Source organism: Anopheles maculipalpis, chromosome 3RL (genome assembly GCF_943734695.1).
Source record: "Anopheles maculipalpis chromosome 3RL, idAnoMacuDA_375_x, whole genome shotgun sequence".
Taxonomy (NCBI): domain Eukaryota; kingdom Metazoa; phylum Arthropoda; class Insecta; order Diptera; family Culicidae; genus Anopheles; species Anopheles maculipalpis.
The window spans coordinates 59,341,427-59,363,751 of record NC_064872.1 but is presented as its reverse complement, the minus strand read 5'-3'; the positions used below and the strand labels follow the sequence as shown (position 1 = coordinate 59,363,751).

Here is a 22,325-nt window from a genome sequence, read left to right as displayed (position 1 = left end):
CGATAAAAATCCGGGATATTGTGAAATATGTTTTACTATTAAGTTAATTGTATGCAACACGGCCTGGCCGTTCTACATGAATAAAAAAATACAATAAAACGAATGTAAAATTTTCGTTCGTTCCTTACCGATTTTTGATGTAAGGAGGTCTGCGAAAAAAAAAGCGAAAAGCGAAAGGAACCAAATATATACTTTTGGGTCCTAATCCTTAAATTTGATTTGAGATTAGGTCTAGAGAGTTTAAACCTTACATTTGGCTCTAGTGGAGTGTGTTTCCTTTTTAAAGCAACACGATGTTCGACGTTGTAGTGGCTGTCTCTACTTCAGTCTAACGATGATTACTGTTGCTAGTTAGTTTAAGTTTCTTGGAAGCTAGCTGCAAGAAAAATGGCCAAATCAAAAGCTCAACGCGTTAGTCTAGCACAATATTGCTTAAAAACTTATAATTTAACAACCTTAATCAAAAGACCGAATTTTAGGATCAATATTTTATATGTTTTGTTTCGATATGGATATTAGCACCAGATTTAGTGCCATTTCAACCGTAATTTTTGGACGATTGCAAAGACAAAACACAATACCAAACCAAGGTGTAGATCTTTAGAGGATAGAGGGGCACCAGTACATTAACCAAAGCTCAAGAAATTACCAAAAAACAAGCCAAACTTTCCATATTCTGATAACAGATGAGACCTGGAATGGCCTACTGCCTTTACCACACCTTCTCTGTTTTTTGAGAGACTATAAGTGTTGGTTCGCCTGGTGTCATTCTCATGACATGATCATCCCGCCGATGAACTAGCAGGCCAGAAATTCTTTTGCACACCTCGAATGTTCTACAGCCTTGCACAGAGTTCAACAAGAACTCAGAAGCGCTTCTTTGATTACTTGTAATAAACTTGTAAACAAAGAAGTGAGATGAAAACTAGTCAAGACATGGTCTTAAGCTCAAAGACAAAACCAATTTTGAAAGATACTTTACTGGTTACTCACATCATTTTCTGGCTATCTATTGACCATAACAAATAAGGCTAGAGGACGTCTACATTTTGCTTGATGCCATAGTTTCAGGAATTATCTCCCAGTTTTATCTTTCGATAGCAGTAAATTGTGCATCACATCATATACTTCAAATCAGTAAACTACGGCAACCTCACTTAGTGTAAGCTTTGAATAGATTAGTAGGAAGTGTAACAAGCTATAAAACCAAACTATTTTCATATTTAATCTAATCAAAACTTGAGCCAGCCATTTATATTTTCATCAAAATGTAAATAAAATGTAATTGTTAACGTAGATAAAATATTTAATTGACATTCAGCGGGAGCGGGAAAATTTTTGTGAATAAACTTTTCGACCTCCCTGAACTGGCTTTAATGTTTTGATTCCATTCCTTTCTTCGTCTCAACTTGTTAAAGCACCGCAATATTGCCACTAGCATTAAAACTACACTGAAAATTTATTTATTTATATGCTGCTATAATGACTTGATGCCCTATTGTACTCAAAATAGATTATCCGGAAAGAAAAGTCGAGCAAGCTCTTAATGTCTTGCGAATGATTCAGTATAATGAATGCGGTGGTGAAACTGGATGTCAAAAGGTGTGAATCAAGCAGTAAGACAAATGATGCCCCAGCGAGACAGGCCATGCCAGTCTGCTGAGTTTTCGCTTTTCATTTTTATTTTTAAATGATCAGACAACTTGTTAAACGATTACAGGAACTACAGCAGTCTTGCCGTTTCTTTAAATACCGCCTGCTGAAGATGGCGCAAGTAGTTTCATCAATTAATGAAGCAAATCGTCTTGCTCCATTCAAAATGGACCTTTCCCCCTTATTACAGCAAAACGCAGCTGTCCATTGCGAATAAGGGCTGTGTCTTCGTAGCCCCTAGGAGGAAGAATTATTCGCAAAACCGAATGTAAAAAGGACAAAACAAACAAACAAACGGCACGACAACGTTTGCGATGGAAGCGCAAGAAAGTCTTCCACCCTCTTGAGCAGGCAAATACTTTCCCGGGAAGGAGCTGCAGGAAGGAAAAGCCAAAAAGACGACAACGATTCACCCTAACGGATGAGTTCGTGCTGATGCTCGCAATTGTAAGGGGATCCTTGCGAGTGTTGAGTTGTGTTGTGTGTCGAAACCCCCTTTTTTTCGTACCGTTTGCGTCCGTGTGGTGGTCCCACAGCCAGATACCGGCTGCCCACCCGGTATGCGCGTATGCGCACCAATAGTGTTGGCGTATTTCGTACATCGCATCACCCTCTCTCCATCCATCCATTTGCACGTGTGGCGTAGATAATAAAACGGTAACCAAAAAAATTGAACAAAGAGTTTCTCCGTAGGAGTGAAGAGAAACAAAACCGCGGAATCGACAGCTTTATGTGAAGGGTGGTTGAATATGATTTTGTAACGCGACAATTGTGTTGTATTAAATATTCATTAGCATAAGGGAAAAAAACCCCCTCCGTTCGTCCGGTGTTGACGTGGTTCAGGTGGAAGCTTCTCAGGGTGGTGGGCATGTTACCGGCGCAGTGTAAATGTTGAGCGCTCGTGTGCTGGTGGAAAATAAAACCATTACCAATTGCGGTTCGGTGTCATTCGACATTTCAGCTCCGATGATCCGATGGGACACAGGGTTACGGGGTAAGGGCAAGGGGCCACAAGACACTTGATACCCGGGTGCCGTGGATCATGTACGGCTCGATTGCTGGATCAGCATTAAATCGGTTTAAAAACGCACCGTAGAGGCGAGCGTGTACGCGGTTTGGGGCCAATGCTTACGACATCGGCACCACACACAACCCACCGGCCTTGTACGACTTGATGGTGGTGGTAGCTCGAATTGCGCCTATGAAAACGTACTGTTTTTATGTCTCTGGTTGATTTACGCATTATTGTACAGCAGTAGAAGCGGGCCTTTGATAAGGATGAGCATTGTCTAGGGTAAGCAAATAGCTTTATTTTCTGCGACGTATAGGATGACTTTTTAATTTGAACTCTTATCAATTTTCAAATGATTTTATTTGCTATAAATCTGTAATTCATAGACTAGTAAGAAAAGCTTCCAGAAAAGAAAATCCGTAAAGAAATGGCACAACTAAAAGCCTTGAAATGAAATAAAAATAAAACTAAGCTATTTTGTATTTTTTTAGACACCTCTATTTGTCAACAAAGTTGTCATCGTCAATATCGTATATTTCATAGAACTTGTGATGAATTTGAGAAATGTACGAAATGGAGTTACGATTTGGGCAACCTGTCTTTACACGACAGGAACGGGGTTCAAATCCCATCACTCCGTAGTGAGAATTGACTATCCAACTACGTGGTATCGGCAAGTCTAGTAAGTCATTCGATGGCCGGCGTGACATTAGGAGATCGTTAGGAAGAGCTGCGATAATTTGTTAAATGAATGAAGTACCGTGTGAAGTATTTATTCTATCGTATTGTGAGAGGTTTTGAGAACATAAATATTTGAAGAAACTAGGAGAAACATGAAAACATAATCTTGGATGTAATTATGTCGGATAAGGATTCATTTTCCAACAAATCCGCTTCTATCCGTTCTAATCATAACGAATTTCAACTGACACAAAAAGCATGTTTATCAAATAATATAAGTTAGAAAAAGAAATGAAATATGTTCTAAAAAAAAAAAAAAAGATTTAGTTGATGACAGCAATGTACATTGAAAGACAATCCAATAGCCTGCAAAGAGGTGTACTGAAAAGAATAAGCACCTCTTCCTTTCAATATAGCGAAGGCCAGCTGATACTTAGAGGCGATAGATCGTTGATGATAGTTCGCTCAAAACTTTGCGAACTATCATCAACGAGTCCAACCCGCTTACGAATAGGAGACATACGTGCCTGACCCATTCCTTCTTCTTCTTGGCTTAACGGCCTCTAAGGTCATGCCGGCCATCGAAATGACTTTCTAGACGTAGTAGGACTGACCAGCCTCACGTATTTGGTTAGTCAGTCCTCACTACGAGGGGACGATCCGGAAGGGATTTGAACCCCGGTCCCATTCCTACATGTTCAACAAACCTATTCCTCAACTCTGCAGCTTCTGTGGCGTTGACATCACCTTCCGCCAAATCCTCCCCGATTGTGTCATGGCTTGGACAAAGACCACAGCGAAATATCCATAGTTTTGTTATAGTATTAACTACTTTTTGTATATAGTAGAGAGGCGAAAACCCTGAAATTCAAAGCCTCTAAGAAAAAAAAAATGACAAGAGATTAACGAGGAGGAAACCCCCCATGATGATAGCACCACCAACGGCTAATTGATCGCATTTTCGAAGTTTGAAGTACAAAACTTTAGCTATCTAGGATCCAAAATCAGCAGCGACATCGACGTAGATGTTGTTTGACATAAACCTGTGCTCGTTACTATGTTGGTTACTATGATACTATGATATAGTCTCCTATAACCTCCCGAGTTCCAGAGTAGTGAAGGGTTCCCGGAACCGCATCCAAAAACCACGGTTCCGTCTGAAACCGTCTGGAGCCGTCCGGAGCCGTCCGGAGCCGCCCGGAACCGTTGGCGAGAGCAGAATTTCAATTCACTTCAACCAAAACTAATTTGACGGTTTCGGAACTGCCAACTAGTGGCTCCGGGCGGCTCGGGACGGCTCCGAACTCGGAGTATTGCACTTACATTCCGGAGCTGCTTCCAAAATTGGTGGAGTCATTCGGAAGCGATTCCGTTTGTTTGGTCGAATTAATCCATCACTAATTCCCAGAGACATGGAATGACAAAACATTCGTTCCCACTTTAAGTGGAAGATTCTCAAACAGATGTTTGATCAATAAGGACAATTAAATAGCCGCTACATTGTATGATAATCTTAATTAATAGCATCAACAAATCAATTTCGCCAGATCCAGGCTTCTGTATCAGCATAACTCAGACCGTAAAGCATTTATCGGTCGTCCACATGGACAGAGGAGGCGTGCTAAGCCATTAAGCCTCAAAGAGGCAACACATATACCTTTTTAATAAAATGTTGTTTCGTTTGGTAAATAAAATTGAAATGTTCATATCGTTAACAGTAATTTCTGTACGATACTTGTTAATTATTTAAACTGATTTTAAACGCTCGAAAAGCAACAACCTTCTTAGCTTGACTGTCGCTTTGAAACGAACGACAGGCGCGATCTTGGAACGATCGAAGCCAACCCTAAAGCTCTGAATACTTCATTTGCATAGCGTGTAACCAATTTGATCACTGTTTAACCTTTTAATCTTTCCCCTTAGCAAAACGATTTGTTTGCTTTATTTATTGTTTATGTAATTTTTCCTTCATTTTTTGCACCTTTTTCTTTCAAAATCCCTTACCCATTGTCGAGACGATAGCCTTCGCTCAATTACTTTGTTATGGCCGTACCGGATAGGTGTCGGGCAGCTTCAGCAAGAGGACGCGTTCAAGTTGGTGTGCCGGTTCTTGTGTTTATGTACGTTTGTTTGTTGTTTGCTTACCTTCTCACTCTGTAAGCCCCTTCCCCTAACTGGGTACCACCTTTTTGAATGCTAAAACCACTTCTCTATCGAGTGTCTCTATGCAAATAAGTATGTATGCGGTACGCAGTGTGGAGTCTGTTGAGATAGAGAAGAAACGAAACGAGGCATTTGGTATTGGAGCGTAGTCGGAATTTGAATAAGGCGGTGAGGCGGTTTTATGGTATGAATTTATGCAACTCTGTAATTTTATTTGAGATTTTTCTGATGAAAATAGCTAATTATTGAACGCATTTCCTGGCATTTCGACACGAATGACACCCTTCCCGGTGGGGGGTAATGGATGATTGACGATTTTTGGCTAGTAAGCAGTCGCGCGCACTCCCGTTTAGTGTTGGTGTTGTTGTGCGTAGTAGCGAGCATCTTACACACAGCTAAACACATGTCCGAAAACGGCACCGCGAGCAAAACCGCGCGTTTTGTTACGAAACGCTGCTGGGTTGTTACGTTTTGTTGGTTTTGAGTTTCGCGCCGCGTCTGGTTCGTGTTTGTTTTAGTTGTTTTCCCTACGTGTCGATGATATGAGCATTGCCCTCTCTCACTCTCGCATGCTGGTTGGCTTTGATGCGGATGCGCAGGTTTTATGGCGCTCCTTGTTACACTACCGACCGACCGGCACTAGCGCGCGGTTTACAGTGACTGGCTTAACTTGTGTAGTACTGTTAGGATGAAAATATTCTTATCGGTTTTGGTTAAACACAGTAAGTTTTGATATGCATTCTCTAATATTCTTAACTGTTTTGGTTGAAGTTCTGATGAAGCTCAGATAGCTAATAAAAAAATATTTATTTTTATTTATTTTTCTTCACACATTTGCAAATGACCATGCCCAGGATAAGGGAAGAAATAATGAGGAAAAGGCTGTAGATCATTGTTCTATAATTTAGTCATCCTAAGCGGTGTTGACTATACGGTATTGAGTTGGCATATTTTAAAGTTGGTATTTCATGGAAAGTTACAACATACTGATGGAGCAGCTTTCCATATTTTATGGGCCTTTTTTTCTGGTTTCTAGTTGTGTGAGCTCGTTTAATTAAGTCTGATGCTTTATCTACATCGCATTGCCCTTTTCTGTGAGTTTAAGAGTTGTCTGATACGAAATATCATTGAAAGAGTTTTATGAATTGTTACTAATAATTCTGTCCAATCAGTAGAAAATTATTTTCAATGCCTTCTTCTTGGCTTAACGAGTCTTCTAGTTCACGCCGGCCGACTAATGGCGCGATAGACTTGTAAATCCTTACCACGGAGGAACGTTCTGGATGGGATTTGAACTCACGGGAGACCCCATTGAAGCGGGACGTTAGAAATGCGGACGAAATAAATTATCAAAGAGTAGGTCGCACACCATGCATGCCTGGGAACCAGCTCTACGGTGGAATTGGAGATGACTGGACTGGATGAATTGGAGTTGGCACCGTGGCTGCAGGGTGCGTTCCGTAGCACTCACTATTCAACTACGTGGTATCAACAACTCTAGTAAGCCGTTCGAAGGCCGGTGTGACCTAGTAGGTCGTTAAGCTAAGTAAAATAAGAAACCATTAAATTAGGTATTTGAATTAGTTTTTAGATGAAGCAAACAAAAAACTTTGTATAAATAAAATTGGAGTTTTTGTTTTATTTGTGAAGCACTGTAATTTTCATAGTTCACCAGCGTTGCACAACCACACTGACCAGTGCGTTATCAAATCTTCCCGCGGTCAGGCTCGCGCCCATTCTCCACCATAACTTCACATTTACCCACCAAACCCCCCGTATCCCCTTCTTCCTTCTCTGTCTTTCTCACCCCTCTATCCATCACCAACCATCCTCACAAACCCCTCTGCCCACAAGACTTTCAACATTTGTCCATTGCCGACGGACAGGCGGACGGACGTGTCGTGGCCACCACACAGCGCAGCGTTTTCTCATGTATTTTATAGCCATTGGTCACGCAATTTTGGTTTGCCGCGTTTTGTTGCTTCTTTTCCCTTTTCACTTTCCTTTCCTTCTCGCTTTGCCCGCCGTGGTTGCATGCTCCGGCTGATTGCCGCGGACCGAATTGACGCAAGCCATCATCTCGCGTCGCGTATCGGAGTCGGCGTCACATACACCGGGCATCGCCTTTACAACCCCGCCTGGCCCGAACACGGGGGCATAAATCAATCATAAAAATGCGACAGCCTCGGAGCCGAATCACGCTGGATGATCATCGATCGCTTTGATCTTTCGATCGGGCGGTTTTTGTCGATTGAAGCGGTGCGGGCTTTTCTCCTTTCATTAGATTTTGTGGCCGGGTGTGTTGGGTACTGTTCTTTGTGCGTTGGGTTTTAACGCTGGGATTATGGAAAAACATCATAATTAAAGTAGCGTCAACGTAATCTTTCACCGATCCCACCGGCTAGAGCAAGCAGTGTGGAAGGATGTTTGATGAAGTTTTAGTTCAAAGGGAGGGTTTTTATATCGAGAAGAATGTCCAGATTTAGTAAAATAGTAAGGTTTGATGTTTGATCGCTTTCAAAATTGCTCATTTGCTATCATTTCATGTTATGAAAGAGAGAATAGACAATAAGCATAGCTATTTAGGTAAAACAATTTAGCCATTTTATGAATTTTTTTAAGCTAGTGGTTCAAGTGGCCTTTCCTGTTTTGCTTAACAATCTCCTATACCATGTGTGTTGACAAAAATCAATAGGAACTTATTTTTGTATCACTGAAATGGATAGCTGGTTCTTGCTTTCCATCATTTGTGTTCGTATGGGATTTACAACACTACAAACCAGAAAACAGAGCAAGTGTGCCACGTAAAACAGCTCCTTCTGTTACTCGAAATTTGCTTTTTACTAATTGAGGGACGGCCTTTCATTCTATATTTTCTATCTTTTAATATTTAGACATATTAATACGACCTGGCCGTGTTTTACGAATAAAAAAAAAATCAGAGATTTATTTCTGCACACTGTGAAAGGGCACACAAATCCCGGAAACGTTCGTACGTTTCGTTGATAGTTGTTTCGTCATCCAAGTACTAGGTCCAGTTTTTAGCGAGGGTCTCTATTATTCCACGAGAGGACATCACATCCCGGGTGTGCTTGAGAGCATGGTCTGCGGTTTTGATGGTTCTTGGTTTGATAGTCGTTGTAGTCCTTGAAGTCTTTCTTAGGTCATGGAATAATTGCTTCCACGTTAAAACAATTCGCGCTTTTGAGAGAACGAACAATCAGATTTTTAGGATCTTCGTATCTTCGGTATTATTTTTGTTCAAAAATGGAGAAACCCGCTGTATTACCTTAGATGCACTAGCGAGGTACATCATTTAATGGACAGATAAGCAACAGGAGAGGATGGAATGGAGGAAAAACATCTAACTATTAAACCATTCGCTCCGCAAAACTCGAAAATTGGACAGTTAATACGAATATTGGGCGATCTCTCAATGCCTCGTACTGCGTCGAATAGGGTGGGTCATACAGCTTCGTACTCCACACAAGATTCTAGAAGATGATCTATATCTTGGTATTCGAGGCCGTAGCCACACGCTTTGGAGTCGATCTTTCGTACACGCTGGATATGCACGACCAAAGCGAAATGATTAAACCTAAGCTTAGACATCCACAATCAAGGCTTCAAGTGATATTGTGGGGATTGAGGATACTGAGTGATATAATGGGGTGATATTGTGTATATTGGGGCAAGAGTGCCGTACGGATAAAATCATCGAAAATTATGTGAAAATGGAATATCAGATCAGGTGTTTCACTACTCCGCTTTTGGGATTTGAAAATATTTTCATACGGACCAGAACATAGCTCCTTACTGACCTCAGGGTTTGTCTCCTTGGGCTTCTAGAATTTAATTTTCAACTCCTTTCGGTAACAGATCTCACTCCCGATTCAATTCTAGCCCTTGGTCGCCCTTTTTTTGGGACCTATTTCGCTTATAAGTACACCCCATCTTGCTGCACTGTGAACTGTGAATAATCGGGATGCAACATCCAATGCAGAGTTGAGATCCCGAGGTTATGAACAACAACGTGTAATGCTTTAATAGCTCAACTTCTGCATTAAATCATCGAAAAGTTTGTGGCACTCATGTTTCAAACAGCCTTTTTATTGTAAATCGTTGTCTTATATTTAAACTTTTATTCCTCCTTGAAAAACGAATTGCTTTTTTAGCTGACTTTACGCATTGGTTTAATTTTGTCTCAACTTCTTGGTCACCTTTTCGAATATCTACTAAAAAAAAATGGTAGATGAGTGATCCATCCATTGCCCAACAACAGTCGTTGTTAAGTCGGGACTAATCCCTTTTTGAGCTGTCCACTGCAAAAATTGCAGTGCAAAGAGCGAGCTAAAGAATAATGTGTTGAAAAGCTTATTTCTGATTGATTCTATTTTTTCTTCAGTTTTCTTTGTTCTTTGTCCTAGGCATATTAAGTTTCATTTGTATGCTTTGGGGTGAAGGTGATCAATCCATTATTTGATCCCTGAAGACCTGTACAAATATTTAAAAAATGCATAAACTTCGAATCTATGTTAGAAAATTACTACGCAGTTTAGGCAAATAATCTAAAAAATCGGTCGGATTTTCAACCAGTCTGGGTCCGTAAGCCTCTGATGCTTTGATGTTCACTCGTGTTCAAACTTTCAAAAAATTTAATTTTGTTGTGGTATTTTTATAAATGAACGATAAAGTTCGCTTAAGCAGAACAATTTTGCTAAAACTGTTTTTCAAAAAGCCTAAACAATGGATTTTGTTTTAAATTGGTACAACTCTTTTACTTGATTAATGTGTTACGGTTCGGCGCTGTATTTTCAACCCTTCATGGGCTGATTTTGTACATATTTCTCAATGCATTGGCGGTGTTGTTGATCTATTGTAGGAAGGTTGGCGTCGTGAGGTTTGAATGTTATGCTTGGTCCGGTTCTATTGCTGTATCGGTCATGACGATGGAGGTAGGTCGGTTTTGCTGTTGAAGTATTGCGGGTCCTGACTGGAAGAAAACGAGCATAATTGTACATATAAACAAGCTCAAACATTTATCTGACTGCGTGCAGCGTTCTCCAATGCAGTTCAGCAATGATCGGCATGTTCTATCCAGCAGTAGCAAGAGCGACTTCGCTACTCTCAAGACAGAGCCACGGCTGGACTAAAATGAAGAACACTGTTCTGCGGAAAACACTCGCCTTCCTTTTTATGTCAGTGTTAAAATAGCCCTCGAATGCTACTGCCCCGTCATCCGGTCAGCTGTGACCTTACACTAATACACTTAAGACATACACAATACAACAAATAACAGAAAAGGAATGGTGCAACACTGATCAGGATTTTTAAGATAATTTGGATGCGGAATCACTGGATAAGATCGTTGCTTTTGGCTGGAATCAATAAATGATGCTCATGTAAGAGTGGTCTCTGGTAACCGTTCTCTGACTTCAGTATGAAATTTAGCAACTAATTGTTACTATTTCTATACTAATAAATTATTAAGTAAGAATGGCTTTAAGAAGAATCTTAGTAATTTACTATCGATGACTGTTTAACGAACGGTTCTTTACAGATGAAAAAAGTGAGTAAATTATCAAAGCTCAATGCATGAGAGGGAGCAAATTTTCATCAAAATCATAGCATAGAAAATAGAGAAACATAATTGCTTTAAATTATGTATTTGCAACCGCTGGCATTACAAGCTAATATGAAGCTAATAACAATATACAAGACAAATGCATTTATTGATCAATGATAACTTATGTGGTTATATTACATTTTCTTCTCAATTCAGTTGATATGAATGTTGTTTTATTTTTACGACATCTAGGGCAATAACAATCAAATTAAAGCTTTACACCATTACCATTATTGCGCATAAAAGCCTCTTTGGTGCTAGAAAGTAAAGAGCATTATTTATGGAACGGAAAGTGGAAAAAAGCAGTGCAAAAATAATAGCACTGATACACCTGGCCAAAAACAATCCAACACGGAAAATATGCTTAACGAGTAACTAATGAACCATGAAATTAAATGAAGCGTTGATCATCTAGAGCCGCCGTCCGTGCTGTAGTCGTTGTTTCCCTCCATCCAACATCCTATGATCTATGATTTATTCCCGTGCACATGCAAGCTTCTAGTGCAGCACTGTGAGCGTGTTTTGATTTAAGGTAAAACCGTCCCCCACTGTACCATCTTACACCACAACACTTCTAGCGGCCGAGGCCAGGAAGGAAACCTCCGATCGAACAGGTAATCGTTTTTCCGCATGACGAGTAGTCACGAAGTAATTATCGGCCTTGCGCGATAAAACTGTTCGCCTGCGTTGGGGATTGATTGCGCGAAAGGCGCGGGAAAACGCAAAAAAAAAAGAAGCAAACAAGGTGGCAAAGTGTACCATCGTTGCCGGTCGGTCCACCGGGCACCGGGTGGACGCCCCACGTACCATGCCTTGTGTGCATACCGAAATAATGAGGTGCATGTTCGTGTTCGCTATTATTACACCGAGTGCATGCCCGTCTCTTCCCCGTCTTTTCACTCACACTGGCCTCTGGTAGGGAAGTGACGAGCAAACAGGCATCGGGCAAAGGGTCCGCTTTGATGGGCTGTGTATGCATGGCATTCGAGGAGAAGCAAAAAAAAAGAAAGAGATGTGAATTGGAAAATGGCGTAGTTGGTGGTAGAACGATTGGTTTGGCTTTGGCCGTGCAAGTGTTTGCGGTGGAGCGATACAGCTAACATGTGTCGATAATGCTTGAGTAGCACCGTCCGATCATGGGCTATTATTATAATAACAATTACAGTTTGATGATAGTAATATCATAATAATGATGTGCCTTTTTTTGGTACGACTAATGGTGACAAATAAAGTTTCGGTACTTTTCTTGATTTCTTCTATGGAACAGAGGTTTATCAGACATGTTTTTACATTTGAAGTCTCCCAAACCACATCGGAATTGTAATTTTTATTGATTCTACTGAACATCAGGACCTCTGGACGAACGTTCTTTTCATTGGAAATTCGCACTTTAACTCAGTTTACCTCAACTGTTTGTATCTCATACTGTTTGAAAAAAGTTTTTAACTGTCCCTTTCCAATCCCTTCTTCAATTTATGGTCCTTTTTTAAAAAGGTTTTTAATGGTCCCCCTTTAATGGTCTCGGCTTCAAGTTATTGCTAGAATTTGAAAGTAAAGCGCTACAACAGCTTCTAATTTCATTTCATATTTGAACATAATACACCACGAGAGCTTTAATTTATCTCATTTTTTATTGTCCAATTGTCTTCTTTACTATCTACTGTTTAACATGATTTTTGCATTTTATTGTGTCTTATCGTCCATTCGCCATTTCAGTTTCTCAAAAAAAAAAATCAACGAACAACTTCAATGTTATGCCTTAAAATTATTACATTTCGATTAATTTAGTTTTCGTTTTGTTATTTATTTATTTATTTATTTATTTATTTATTTATTTTTTTATTTATTTATTTATTTATTTATTTATTTATTTATTTATTTATTTATTTATTTATTTATTTATTTATTTATCTATTTATTTATTTATTTATTTATTTATTTATTAATTTATTTATTTATTTATTTATTTATTTATTTATTTATTTATTTATTTATTTATTTATTTATTTATTTATTTATTTATTTATTTATTTATTTATTTATTTATTTATTTATTTATTTATTTATTTATTTATTTATTTATTTATTTATTTATTTATTTATTTATTTATTTATTTATTTATTTATTTATTTATTTATTTATTTATTTATTTATTTATTTATTTATTTATTTATTTATTTATTTATTTATTTATTTATTTATTTATTTATTTATTTATTTATTTATTTATTTATTTATTTATTTATTTATTTATTTATTTATTTATTTATTTATTTATTTATTTAAGTGACTTAATTGCTAAATGATTTAAAAATTAAACTAAACTAAATACACAGAGGCTAAAACGGACGGCAATCGATAGGCTTCAGTCAAACTAAACTAAACTAAAGGAAAAACAAACAGAAAGGAAAAAACTACTACGCGGATGGAAAGAACGAATCAAAGAATTGTAGGAGGAGGCGTTGGAAAGACTGATGGGAAAGATGAAAACCAAATAGGTGAGAAGCATTGTTAAACGCCTGAAAACATTGAAGTAGAGGATCACTGGAACCATACATCGTTCGTCTCGAAGGGATAAACAAAAATTCCGCTGCCGCAGCACACGAGATGGAGCGTACATATGAATTCTAGATAAGAGAGCAGGCGAGTCAATAACGTTTCTTAGCAAACCACTTATAAAAGATGCTTGAGAGAAAGCACGGCGATCGTGTAGCGACATTAAGCAAAGTAACCTGCAACGTGCAGGGTACGAAGGAAGGATATTTGACGATCTGCCTAAAAAGCGTTTCACTGCTAACCGCGTAAAATTACGCTGGACTTTTTCAACTCAACAAGTCAAAGTGGTTCCCGAACATACTTAGACATCGTACAGATCATTCCTAAAACCTTGTTGGCTCGGCTGACAGTGTAATCGATGTGATCACTGAATGTTAACTTATCGTCTAGGAGAACCCCAAGGTCACGAACAACATTCACACGATTTAGAACCGCAGAATCCAACATATAATTGAACATAATACAATTTGTAGAGCGAGAAAAAGATATACAGGAACATTTATCAATACTTAAGGAAAGAAAATTAGAGGAACACCAGGAGGAGAAACTGTCTAGGGAGGATTGTAAGGACGAGCACGAATCAAGATCGGTTATACGACAAAAAATTGTTATGTCATCCGCAAACATTAAGTGAGTCGATGAAGGAAGAACATAACTAACATCGTTAACAAACAGAAGAAAAAGAAGGGGACTCAGCACACTACCCTGGGGAACCCCAGACGAACAGTGAAACTCGAATGAAACACATGATTTAAACTTAACTCTGCTTACACGATCATGTAAGAACGACTGTAACCAAGCCAGTAAACCAGGAGAAAACCCCAGACGTTTCAGTTTGGCTAAAAGCAATGTATTTGGTATTTTGTCAAACGCAGCTTTAAAATCAGTGTATACTCCATCAAATTGGAAGCCTCTATCAATGTTGGTTAAAGCAGAGGAAACAAAATCAACCAGATTAGTGGAAGTGGAACGACCAGGCATGAAGCCATGCTGAGTGGGACTCCATCCAAGAATTGACATGACCCATCAGTTGGGTACGTATTACCGATTCAAACACTTTACTAAAGGCAGACTGTTTTGTAATACCACGATAATTATAGTGGCCCGGTGGTTTGTCAAGAGTGGCCCGGTGGTATAGTCGGTATGTCCGCCAGTTGCTATCACAAAGGGACCACTAACGAATCCCATTCGGGACCGCCTTTCCGTGTAACTTATGTCAAGCAAGCCAAAACCCAATGAAAGTGAAAAGGTTATGGTATTATAAAAAATAAAATGTCATCAATTTTGCTTGGTTTTTTATTGTGTTTTGCATATACAACTCACCAACAGAACACGATTAGACGATAACCATACGTGTTTGATGTCTTACGGTTGGGAATGTACCACGTGGCTAAGGGATGAATAAAAAGTAAAATAATATGAAAGTGTTTGTTTCAAAGACACAACATAACTGAAGTCAAACACTGTATCATGACGTGAATGCCTCCCGAACTCAAAAGGCGAACATTCTATTATAGAAGTTTCGCTCTGGCTATCCAATCTTTGGCTCATCATGTATAAACTTGAAGAATCTTCATCTTCTCCTTAGCTTATCGACTTCTTCTGGCCAACTAGGTCATTTCTAAAGCTATGAAAGCTGACTTGTATAAGGAAACTTAAGATTAGCTCAGGGCCCCTAATGGGCCCCCCTCCATCCAACAATGAAGATGTACACGGACCTCGAAGCAGCTTCTTGTGGAGGAAAAAAGGAGGAAATATCTTGTGAAATATGTAATTTGTCAACACATGTGGTGTGGACCATACGGCCATAGAGCCATCATATTGGAAATTTAGAAAATTAATGAAATAAAAATAATAATCCGACAATACTGCACTGGACCGTCATAATCAATTGTAAATATTTAACATAAATAAAACATGCAATTGTCGGAGGCTCTGACCGTGATCGAGCCCGACTCGGAAGCAGAGTATCAGTTGACGGCGACGATCTCGAGGTGGTAGAGGAGTTCTGCTAACTTAGTATGATCGTAACTTCGGACAACAACGTAAGCAGCGGAATCCGAAGGCGCATTGTTCAGGGGAATTGTGCCTAGTGCGGACTCCACAAACTTTTACGATCCAGAAGACTCCAACAATTCACGAAATGCACGATTTACCGGACCTTGATACGTCCGGTAGTCCTCTACGGGTACGAGTCTTGGACTATACTGACGGAGGACGTCAATGCACTCGCCATTTTCGAACGGCGGGTGCTAAGAACTATCTTTGGCGGTGTGTACGAACAGGGCGTGTGGCGAAGGAGGATCAACCACGAGCTAGGTGAGCTGTTTGACGGTGCTGATATCCTGACAAAGCCGGTAGGATACCATGGCTGGGGCACGTGAAGAGGATGCCGGACTCATGTCCCACCAGGAAGGTGCACGGCAGGAGACGTAGAACAGCAGAGCCAGCTCGTTGGCTGGATCAAGTGGAGTCTAACCTGTTGGAGATCGGATGCAACCGTGGATGGAGGACTGCAGCCGTAGACCGAGTTTCCTGGAAACTGGAGTGCTCAATCCTGAGCAGGCCAAGAAGTAGTAGAATGCAAGCAATACGTTCAGACGTTGATTTCATAAGGCAATAAAATGATATATTTATGGTATAGTATTGTTGACCCATTATTTGTTTATTTATGATCAATTATGACGGTTAAATGCCGTATTGTCGTGTTGACCTATTACTTAGAATCTTTTTATAAAAGTTCTACAAATCACTAGATAGTTGAAGTTAAACTGACCATATCTTTACCACAAGCTTGAATCAGATTGTACAATCATGATTAAAGCATGGTATTTCGAGTAGGATTCATGACTCCTGACTGAGAATCTGCACAAGGTATACAAAACGATTGAAATGTGCAAGCAGTAAAATTTAGTCACGCTTCTTACACGCATTTGTAGCTGTCAAGAACTTTACATTCCTCCTTTGCTCTCCGTTATCTTTATGATAAAATGAACAGAACAAACAGATGCCACCCAACCAGACCAACCAAGCCGACCAACACCCAGCAAAGGGTATGCATGATGGAGAAGAGTTTTAGAATTTATGATATTTACATACGTAGATTTGCTCGATAAAATTCGCACGTCAGCTTGATTAGATCTTCCGAAAAAGTATAAAAGGTTCGTTGTAATGCGATAACGTGTTTTTGCGATAACACGAAGCGAGTGGCAAATATTGTCTGTATTTATTGTTAGTTAAGATATGCAAATACCGATGTGAAAGAGCTCGACAGGAAGTACGTCGTAAGAAGCAGGCGGGCTTAGCCGACAAGCAGCCAACCAATCCGTCTTGTTCCTAAAGATTAACTGAACAACAGTAAACAGTACCGTACACTGGAACAACTGTAAGAAAAGAACTGCAAGAAAACTGTGTCGAATAATATAAAACATTTAATGCTGAAGGAAACATTACGTGGAACAAAAATGTGTGATATGGAATTATGTTTGGTGATTATATTTCCCTGTCAGGGGAATTTGCGAAGTAGGAAAGCAAGAAATCATAGGCCTTAAAGGTGAATTGAAGCCTAGGAAAAGATGATAATGATGTACACTGTGTCCAAAAATCGCCCATAAGAGAAACTTTTTTATTAAAATAGTCAACAAATCTGTGGCAAAAATTGTCCCTGCAGTTAGTTTCTTTTCAAATGTTTGTTGAGTAAATAATCATTTGTTAGTAGGTTTAGGTCGAATGTGTCAAAAGTGACGCTAGGAAGCTTTGCTGATTGTTTCCAAGAAAATTGATCGCAGCAATACGATTTTCTTCCATGAAAAGATCAATTTCTGTATTTAAACTGTTATTATTCAGATAAATGGGCGTTTCACACACAAAAATATCGGTTGAAATCCGACAACTGATTGTAGATCTCAAGAATGAGGGCAAAAGCTTGTAGGAAATTGTCGGCGCAGCAAAATATGCGATTGAGACCTTCCAGAAAACCAAATCCCTGGAGACAACTCTCGGAAGAGGCCGCAAACCGAAGCTCGCCGAACGTCACAAACGCATTATATTACGGGAATTGCATCCAAAAAATCTGTGGCCGATTATCAAGCACGTTGGCGATCACGTAATGATTTGTGGTCCCTTCAGTGCAAATGGCACCCGAAAACTTGACGTTCATTGAGTCTACAATGGATCGATACAAGTATTTGGACATTCTGGAGAATAATTTGAAAGCAAGTGCTGTGAATTTGGGCCATTGGTCCAAAGGAATGGTTGCTGCACAACGTCAAAACTACGCTTCCTCATCCTCCCCAACCTCCAGGCCTCAATCCTATTGAGAACCTGTGGGATCATCTTGAGCGAAAAATTCGAGAACATTCGATCCAGAATAAAAACCAGCTGGAAGAGGTTCTCATGCAAGAATAGGGGAAAATTGCGTCTGAATCACCAATTTCATGCCCTGGTTTGAAATTTGGAAGGATCCCACGGGGTGAGACGATAGCGATACTGATCTTTCACAACGATGGGCCATCACCGACAAGAAAAATCAAGTAAAGGAGTCAAGAGTGTCACTCTGACCTTGCCTTTTTATAGAGGCTTTGGAACTTTTGAAGTGCGAAGTAGTAATTTTAAAGAGAAGATGATTGTTAAACGCGATGTTACTTTAAACCTTGATGAAGTCGTTGGTGATTCTGAAATATCTTAACGCCATATTCACACCGGGCCTTCTCTTTTTCTTCTTATTACCTTAATGACAAGCTAGGTTACGCTTATTAGTTTTGTTGATACCAAGTAGGTGCGTAGTTATCAGTCCTTACTGCGGACTCAGGTCCGGTAGTGTGGCTACTGGATCTTCCCCTCGTAGTGAGGACTGACTATCCAATTACAAGGTAAAACTGAAGCCTATTTTGAGACAAAGAACAAATTGTACTTCAAAAATGGAATCGAAAAGACGGAAGATCGCTACAGTCAGTGTATCACTCTTGAAGGGATGTATGTTGAATTAAAAAAGGGAAAGAAAAAGCCTTTTACTATCATAAGCCAAACAATTTCCAGCCGATCTGTTATGCTTTGGCTGAACAAACGCGTTAAGAAGGGGGTTTGCACGGTTCAAACGTGGCACTTTTGTTTCGAATGGCGAAGCACGTACTGGAGCGCCATTTAAGATACAGAACCGGAGGCAATTTTTGATCAAGTTCCATCGCAATCCCTAATCGAAATAGCAAAGACACCGGGAGTTACTCAGCTCTTCATTTTTCATAATTTAAAAATGGGAATGATGCACAAGTTGGTGCTTAATTAACCGGGAAGCTTCTTGCATCAAATTGTCAACGGTTATGAAAAGTGGGTCCATAGCAGGATCATATTTCATCAGCAAATGCGGTGCGAAGCACTTTGAACAGCACATTGCCTATTACAAAGAAGTTAAAAAATGGATTAATGCAAGGATAGCAATCAAAGAGGCAACCTTTTATAGTAAAAGGATTCGTAAATTGCCAAAAAAATGGAATGCATAACCATTTCCCCAGAATAAAGCTACAAATTGTGTAGATAAACGCTAAAAATTAAGGGTTTTTAGGAACGCCTTGTGTCGCGAACCAAAAATTAAGTCGTTTCTTCGTTTTTCCACTTAAAAAGGGAAAAAAACTCCTACACGCTTGGCCCTTTTATATTCTTGCCCTTCTCACTTTTCTCTCACTTTCTTCTTTCTCACGGCTTTCTCTCTCTCTCCGACAATTTCTCGTAGTCCGTATTCCGATTATTGTGCAGTGACAGCGGCTGTCGGCGTAAACAAGATTTGTTTACAACAAATTGCGTAAAATAAAGCGCCCTTTAGAAGGAATATTTCCTACGCAATAAATAATAAATTAGAAATTGTTCCTACTGCCACAAACGGGATTCTTTAGGCAATAATGTTTGGATGTTTAAAGCTGTGCAATTTCTCGCAGCACGTATTGGCAGTAGCGAACGTAAATAGAGACTTTGAAAGTGGTTTTACGTGGCTTCCATTCACAGTACTTGATATTAGAAATTAACTTAAAAAATAAAAATCAGAAAATCATTCCCAATGGGATTTCAAAGAGATTCGGGCGCGTTACATCCGTCACAATGTCATCGGATCACCCAAACGCACAATTTTTACTACAAGTAAGAGCAATATTACTATACTTACCTCACTCAATATCTTTGCTAACTACTGACATCCTTCATGGCTAACCACTAGAGGCCACACCACTGGTGAGCGCCATTTAGCATACGAGTCAATTCAAACGAGCAGTTGCGTTTGCGGTCTCAGTTCATCAATGTCATGTGCATAAACCCGTCGGCTCGGAACGATCCAAATGTATGGATAGAACACCGAGTTATCCAAACAGTGCGACCGAGAACGTTTATGCTTGTACAACACACTCTGTGATATTCACTCACTCATACAGACACGCGCCACCCAATGAACGACTACATTGTCCGGTATGTTTAAATATTGATTATTGTATTTTCCTTTTGATGTTTATTATTCATACATGGGGGAGTAGCCGTTTTACATGTGTATTTATGGTCGGTTTACATTTTACACTGGACATACAGGGAGCATGTTTTGTAACTACTGCACGCATAGTTAGTTGTCTGGCTTTTTCTGGTTACATTTTGTTTTCTACGCTTTGTAATTGCTCCCAAACGCCTTTTGCTTCCTCTTTTGCTAGCTTTTTTGCTTTGTCGTTTATCATTCACCACTCTTTCTCCTTGTGACTGTTTCTTTTTGTATTTACCATTGTACAAACTGTTTTGCTATGATTAAACTTTCCTTCTTTCCTTTCACTGTGTTCATGTTTCATCGAGCTTTCGAGCGAATATGCTGATCTACCACCGTACGGTTTCTTCCGCTACCCTGAGTGGATATCATAACATCAGTATCATTTATTAGTTACGCATTATCTCATGTCTTAGTTATGTTTGTCATTTTGTTTTTGTATTAAACTGCCATTGTTGTTTTACCCCTTTTTTCTTCAACTATATATATTGCACTAAAATACAAGCACACTAGCCTCTAGCTTTTTTCTTCTTTTTTGCATACAAAAACATTGTTTAATAAATCATATTTATTTATTTATTTAATAGTTATTACCCATTTTAAATAAGAAATTTGTTTTTCCAACCTTTAAAGCAAAGAATATAAGTAAATACTCTAAAAGTTTCTTGGAAAGTTAAATTAAACAACAAAAATCTTACAAATGTACACACTGCTGCCCCACAAACTACCAATTACCCGATTGTTAAACTAATTTGCAATAAATAAAACAAAGTTTTCATTTAAAAAACGAGTTATTTTTTACACTACATATAAATTAAAAACAACAGTGTAAAACATTGTTTCTAATTGATGCTCAACGTTCCAAATAAATCATGCATCCATATGGTTGGGAAATTCATTCCATAGCCTGCTTGCTCCCAGTAATGACCCACCCCTTTCGTGTCACATTAATCTGTGTGGTGGCGTATCCCACCACCCAACAGCAACGGCCTGCTGCGATGCTTGCGGCAAGCAAAAACGATCCAAAGTGATTGCTTTTCCCAGCGAACGAATGGTTTTTCGGTGAGTGTGTGCCATCGATCGATCTGCATGCTGGTATGAAGCGTATGAAGAAATCATACAATAAATGAAATTTCTTCCTCCTCCTCCTCCTCCTCCTCTGTCACCCGCAACACCTTTCACCAGCATTCATCACTCATCAAAGGCCTGGCACCCAAGGGGGTTCAGGGGAAGATGATGGGTCGGGTTAATAATTTTTCCATTTGCTTCAATTATCAATCTATCTTTGCGCTTCCCGCTTCTTGGCTTCTTGCAGTATGCCACACGGGCCGACGTGGCGTCGTGATTGCCCCGCCGTGATGATGGTGGCTTTAAACGTCGACGGAGCATAGCGAGAGCAAGCGAGCGACAAAAAAAAAAGGAGGCTGATTCTGTGACTTTGCTTGAAAGCATCAACAAAACTAGTGAGCAGCATGCCGGGCCCTTTTTCTTTTCTCTTTTTGTCACTGAATATCGTTTGATTTATGTTGTTTTTATATTACATTTTCTGTTTCTACTCAACACATTTACCGTTCAGTTTGCCTACTTAGACTGTTTCCATCTTTTCTTACGCTTCTTTTCTTTACTTCTATGTTTTACTTGCATTTTATTGACTCTACCACATTATGTTATATTGTTTAAGGTTGTAAGTTTTAAAAACCTTCTCTTTTTTGTGTTTTTGCATAATTGATATCAAAGTAAGATTAGTGTAAAATGGTTTTCTATCCCGCTAAAGCTTCGCCTTACTTCAACACAATTGGTTGCACAAAAAAGAAAAAAAAGGGCAGATAAGGGGAGTGGAAAAATCCTCATAAATCGGTACAGCTCCACCAGAGCTCGGTCGCTTTCCCGTTTTACGATACCCTTAAGCTCTTCGACTACGTTGTTTATTATGCTTTGCTTTCCACCGTCAGACCGGCCAACGACGTCAGCAGTCGTATATTTACACGTACGCAAGACACAGCATCCACTGTAAGCTAGCGCTGGGAAATTAAACACCTACACACTTGCCCGCCCTAGCATGCATATTGTGTTCGCATGAGTGTTTTTCTTCCTTCCTGCAGTGAGTTCTACTCACTGGGAA

The 22,325-nt window shown here is 39.4% G+C and overlaps 1 protein-coding gene across 1 annotated transcript in view; it reads right to left on the bottom strand.

Moving 5' to 3' along the window:
- LOC126561839 (tyrosine-protein kinase Drl) overlaps positions 1 to 22,325 on the bottom strand; it is a 483,362-nt gene that overhangs the window by 109,683 nt on the left and 351,354 nt on the right. The window lies entirely within an intron of this gene.